Raw genomic sequence first — 6,000 nt, 5'->3', positions numbered from 1 at the left:
GACCACCGTTCCCATCTTGCACTTGCCTCAATCCTATTTCCTTAGAATTCACAGTATAGATACGTAAATAGCTCTGGAATTCAAGTGGAACAGTCTGGAGAGACAGCCCTTCTTGTTAATACAGGAACTGTCTTTAAATAAAATTAGTCTCACCTTTGAAATGTAACAACACCTTCAGGGATTCTTTCGACTTTCTTGGTGTCTGGAATGGAGATTACTACTGTATTTAGACTGTAATGCTTTCTGTGATTTCAGACTTCTGTTGTTTGAGTGTGTGTGTGTGTGTGTGTGTGTGCGCGCACGTGCGTGTGCACGCGCAAGCAGGTCTCTGGGGGCATGCTCCCTTTCCCTCTTCTTTTTTTCCACACCTAAAAAATAATGTAAAAGTCTTCTTACGAGTTTGTAGCAAGGTTTACAGATTAGCTGTGGATCCTATAATTTGTTTTTTCCCACCACAGCAGCTGTAAACTGATGAAAATGCATTTACATACCCGCGCACTCAGACACACTTGAAGACTGGCTTTTTCCGTGTGCGCTATTCCTTTTCTCTCTCTTTGTGTCTATGGTTACTGTTAAGCTGACCCGTACAGTCTGGGGCAAATACCAAAACTTGAATCAAGCACTACTTCTCCATACAGCTGCAAAGGATTGTGGCCTCAGAGGCTCAGATGATAGATTCAAGCAAAATTCCTTTAGCTGGTTGTAGTTTAGGAAACCTGTTAGGACTCCATCCACAAAGGTGAACTCCATGGCACTTCACTTGTGCTGAATTTTAAAACGCAGTGCTGTAATGTCATTGTTTTGCTTTATAAGCACTGTGTTTATACGTTTTTCTGTCGGAGGTGATTTTTACAATATTGAATTTTATTGCTGGACACAAGAGCCGTGGAAAGATTTTTCTTCTTATTTGATTCTCCCTTGCCTTCTCCTAGTTTCTATGAGAAACTGTTGCTTGCACAAAGCATAACTAATTAAAAATTGAACTTATGCAGCTGCAGAGAAACCCTAGTGGAGAATCGCAAGGGGAGGGAGGGAGCAGACAGGGGCATTCAGTGGTTAAAGCTACCAAAGCCATTCATTCTTCCTTACCTTCACTTTGTACTCAGGGTGCGTGGTGTTTATAGGTCAAAGGACCTGGAGAGACACTCTTTGGGGAAGGGCAGGAGATGGCTTGCCAGTTACCACAAGCTCCCCTTACAACAGTCTGACAAACAGCTTCTCCAGCGTGCAGGGCGGGAGCGCACGCGGGACCTGGCCGCCGCCGTAGAAACCGGTTCTCAGGTTCTGGCCGCTTGTACTTCCCCTTACGACAGGGGGCCTGCTGCTGTCAGGCAGGCTGGCTGGCGATTGGTTGGGAGGAGGGTTGTAATCTGAACTGCCTTTTGTACTTGCCTAATCAGGGCAGCCGTTTGATTGCAGGTTCCGAGCAGAGGTGCCTCGGTGGTGTCAAACACCTGTGTCTTAGCTCTGGCCTTCCTGGGGCTGGTGCCCGTGGCTTCTTTCCGTGCCAGAATTGTGCCTCTAGGTCACCTTCCCCCCAAGCCACTGAGCCCCCTCGGCAGGCCAGCATGGCCCAGTGTCATGCTGGACAGAGGTGTTCAACAGATAACTGAGGACAACGGACCTGCCCGCCTAGACGTCCTTAAGGTAAGTCCATTTTAAACCAGATATTTCTCGACATTATTTCTACATTGATCTTGACAGAAGTGCCAGTATTGGGAAGGTAAATGAAAGAGAGGTAGGGTCGTTGTTTAGTTTAGACCTTTATGATAAATCACTATGTTATTCGGCTGTCAGAAGCGTTGGCAAAGTGATCCGAAGGCATAAATAAAGATCTAAATGGGGAGGGGGGTACTCGACAAGTTGTTGTGACCCTTGCAGGCAGTTGACACCTCACTGTGCACTCCTTCCTATTTGATGAGACGCCCAAGTGATGACAGAATAAAGTAACTTTTAATCAAGGCCAGCAAATACACATGCCAGCTCATGCAATAAGATAAAGTCAGTTTGACTATCTTGGCTCCTTTCAATGATGCAACCCCAGAATTTATAATCTGATTCTAATTACCACTTATTTTTAAAGCTGTCTTTAACTTTTCCTTTTGCGATAACGAAAGCAGTTTTTCTTTCTAAGGTTTGTTCAACATGGTAGAATTAGTGAATTTCACTTCCATGAGGGGTTTGATTGTATTGCTTGGCTCGCTTCGCCCATCCTGATGTTTGAGGAAAAGGCAGTTTCTAAATTCAAGCACCTAAATTCGAGCAACAGTGACATGCTTAGGAATATTAAGGTCTGTCCTGATTTCATTTGCCTTGTAAGTTGATTGACAGATACTTCAGGGACCGTCCTGTCTCCCCTCTTGGGCAGCTATCAGCATACATGTAATAATGCTCGGGTTTACTAATTCAAGGTTGGCAAAAAGGCTAGTGGCTTGGGACTAGTGTTTACCCCCTGGCCTGTTTTGTTGTGATAGGGAGGAAGTGATTTTCCCTTTGATTTTGATATTTTTAATGAGAAATTTCTACAAGTGGGTGAAGGTCCACTTATAAATCCAAAGAGGTTCTGAGACTACTTTTCCCACTGTATTAACTCCAAAGATATAAACACCGTCCATGAAACAAAGCTTTCTTAATTCACCAGCTCGGAATGATTTGTTCAAGTAGTAAACAATAATGGAGAGTACAGATAGAGGTGGTGGAAAAGCAGACAAGCATTCAGAAACCGTTCCCTCGCAAGCTACGTCAATTATCCTGAAATAAATCTTTTTCTTACCATGTTTGTAGCCAGTTGGAAATTTCCATCTTTCTCATCTGTTAGCTACCTTGTTTTTCTAAAAACACTTTCCTCTAATACATTCAGCACAGTAGTAATACTGAATATAAGTACTAAAAATGACTGCTTTGGTGAATGAAAGCATCAAGAATAACATTACCCATGGGGTGGGGTGTGGTCACCCTGTTTTAAATATTATGTGTGTGCAAATAGCACAGGTGATTGATGATAAGTGAAAAATTAGATTGGTTGGTAGGTAGGGGTAGATGCCAAGTAAATTTATAAATGTCGAGGGAGTTAAAGGAGAAATGGATGTTGGAAAGCTAAATAAATATTGTGTATTCAGCATCGATTTAAATTTCAAAAATCTACCCTCCCTTAGGAATTACAACCTAGAGTGTGTATAAACCAAAGATGATTTCCTGGGGCAAGGACAAGTCATTTTTGTATGGAGGAGGACAAATATTATCTTAGCTCTAATCATGATCTTTAAAAAAATCCCCACAAAACACTATTCATAAAAACCCCAGTGATTTAAAAAGGTACAGACAGGCAGACGGAGTTAGTCGAAAAACTTCTTTATTTCTGGTTAAAAATGAAGGCATGGAAATCCCACATTTCACATTCACATAGAAAGCCATTGTACATATCTGCACAGTATTCGGGGACCCCCAAATATGTAATTTAACACAGTTGTTAAGACACACACGCATACATTTCATCCCAAGAACAATAGCGTTAGAGAGTTAGATTGGGACAGGGAATTAATACCTTAAATTCATTTTTTCTCCGGTGACAATTTTTAAAAGTATCCCTTCTACAACTGTGGAATGCCTGCCTGACTCCCTCCAGTGCAGCTTGGTGAAGGTCCCTTCTGGTGTTGTGGACAACACACAATGGGACATAATAGAGCACACTCAGCCTCCCCCTCCCAGACACACATTGTGTGTCCCATTGGCTCCGCTTGAAACATTCAGTTATGCAAATGAAAGCTGCCTACGTCAGCCGCCTCTCTCCCTCCCCCTCTTGTTCTCTCCCTCCCTCCCTCCCTCTGAATGGCCCTGATCTCAGCCTTTTGCCCCTGACTTTGCTAAGCTGGGCAGGCCTGTGAGCTCAGAAGCCAGAACAGCTGGGTGAAAGTTCCCTTTGCTCAATGTGCTGTGGCCACAGCGACAGACAAACAAGCTGGGTCCTTAGCTCCAGACACATGGAAAAAGAAGCAGCTTTTCATGTCTACTCCTCTATAGGTAGCTTCATTTTAATTTTGATGTCTGGTTAATAGGAAAAAAATGGCCTTCCTTGTTAGGCCAAACCTCTAAAAGGCATATTAAAAAAAAAAAACCCAAAAAACAAAAAACACCTTTCCAGCAATCCTAATGTTCACATTTGGGAGACAAAGGGGAGACCATTCCTCAGGACAAATGGACGGTTTTGGAAGGCAGGAGCTTAAGCAGTGTCAGGCCTGTTAGTTGGGCAGACAGGACTAAAAAATAAATGTCAAATGATGGAGACCGTGTGGTATTTGTAGCTTATCATCTGATATCATTGGGCAAAAAGCTTTTAAAAAACTTCTGTGAACTGAAACTCGGGACTGCTCTGATGTTCTGTCAAGTGATCCAGTGAGCACTGGCATCAGATACTTTAAGTAGGACTTTTCTTGTACAGTCCAGACCCGGTTTTAAAGCGACAGCTCTGGGGATAGAATTTAAATGAGCCCCACCCTGAAAAGCTATGGCTGTTTAGAATCCTTGTTTTTTTCTAAGTACCAAAGCTCCTCAGTGACCAATAAAGCTACCAGGAGACTTTTTCCTCCAATAACTGTGGTCAGCATTCCAGACCAGACCTTCAGGGGGGTGGTCCCGGCACTCGGACCCCGAGGTCCGGTCTCCCAACTCCCTGCCTTATCTTTTCCCTGGCAGCAGTGGAGGCTGGTCTTACTGACCTGATATTTATGCAGTGGTTTCTAGGTTGTTTATTAAACACGCCTCATTAATCCGTCCATCTGATGCATGTAGGTCAGTATCATCATGGCAGTTGGGAAGAGAGAGAAAGGTGATGAAAGGGAATGATTTGTCCAATAGCACCAAGAAACTAGCGAGGATGTAGAAACTCAAATCCTATGCGCTGCACCTTCCTTTTCTGTCTTTCTGTCAAAAGAGAAATCAGAAAGCCCTAAACCTCTCGCTCAGCAGTTCTGTCTGGGCACTAAAAATGCTTCAGTCCAAAAATATGCTGCTGTCTTAACTGGATCACTCTGTGGCTGGGAGAGGGGGTCAGGGGCTTACAAACAAGGAAGTGAATGGGGCATGGGGGGTGGTGTGCGTGCATGTGCATGTGCACACATGTGTACATGTATTTGTGCACATGTATGTGTGCCCACGTGCTCACCCAAACAACTCACGACCCCAGGGATTTGTTGTTAATGTTTGTCCAAAGCTTAACAGAGAAGGACAGCAACCTCTCTGCTCTGGCCTTTTCCTAGAGAGGCCTGATCATTCGTTTACAACAGATTTCAGCCTGGGCCCCTTGAGAAGGGAGGCCAGCCCAGGAGCTGCGGGTGAGCCAGTCTGAGGGCGCTGGCCCGCATCGTCTCCAAAGGTATTTCAGGAATGTTAATGGTATGCCTGAGTGGAGGGCTTCACAGCCCAGAGCTCAGGGCTGAGAACCGCTCTGTGGCCATCTGTTGAGGCTCAGGAAGTCTCGTAGCAACAGCTTCTCAAGAATGGTGCCCCCCCTTTTTTTTTAATTAAAATTAACTAACACAAAACCCAAAACTGCTCCATTGCTCACGAAGAATCAGGACAGGATTCGGATTCTTTCTACAGAATGATGAGCTTTTAAGGAAGAAAAGCCCCCATGTCCTTAATTCCTGCTCTTTAAATGAGCAATTTGTACTTGGTTTTGAGGTCTTAATTTATTTTTTTATTTTTTTATTTTTTGCCTACGGTAGAATTCTTTTTGGAAAAAAGGTAGAGATGGAAACAAGTTTCCAAAGCCGTGGAGAAAAAATTGGCAAATACATGGTTCAGAAAAAAGTGGTCGGTGTTTTGAGATTTTCCTGGTGTTTGTTGCATTTAACGACCCTGTCGGCAGCTGCATTTTTCCCTCTGTAATAACGTGAGCTTTATAAGCCTGGCTGTTTAGTTAGTGAAATGAACTTCAGACAAAGGTGCTAGTTTTCCTGTGACCATATGTGTGTTCCAATATGAGTCTCTTGAATCTGTGTT

General features: G+C 43.7%; 1 protein-coding gene across 2 annotated transcripts in view; it reads left to right on the top strand.

Moving 5' to 3' along the window:
- Positions 1-1,420: 1,420 nt before the first annotated feature.
- Positions 1,421-6,000, top strand: part of SHROOM3 (shroom family member 3) — a 184,985-nt gene continuing 180,405 nt past the window's right edge. For both annotated transcript variants that reach the window (XM_032592966.1, XM_032592964.1), the window contains exon 1: positions 1,421-1,647. The gene's annotated coding sequence lies outside the window, so the exon portion shown is untranslated. The remainder of the gene's footprint in view (positions 1,648-6,000) is intronic.

This window comes from Lynx canadensis, chromosome B1, assembly GCF_007474595.2.
Source record: "Lynx canadensis isolate LIC74 chromosome B1, mLynCan4.pri.v2, whole genome shotgun sequence".
Classification (NCBI taxonomy): Eukaryota; Metazoa; Chordata; class Mammalia; order Carnivora; family Felidae; genus Lynx; species Lynx canadensis.
Note: the sequence above shows the minus strand (reverse complement) of the source record. Positions and strands in the feature narration are given on the sequence as shown.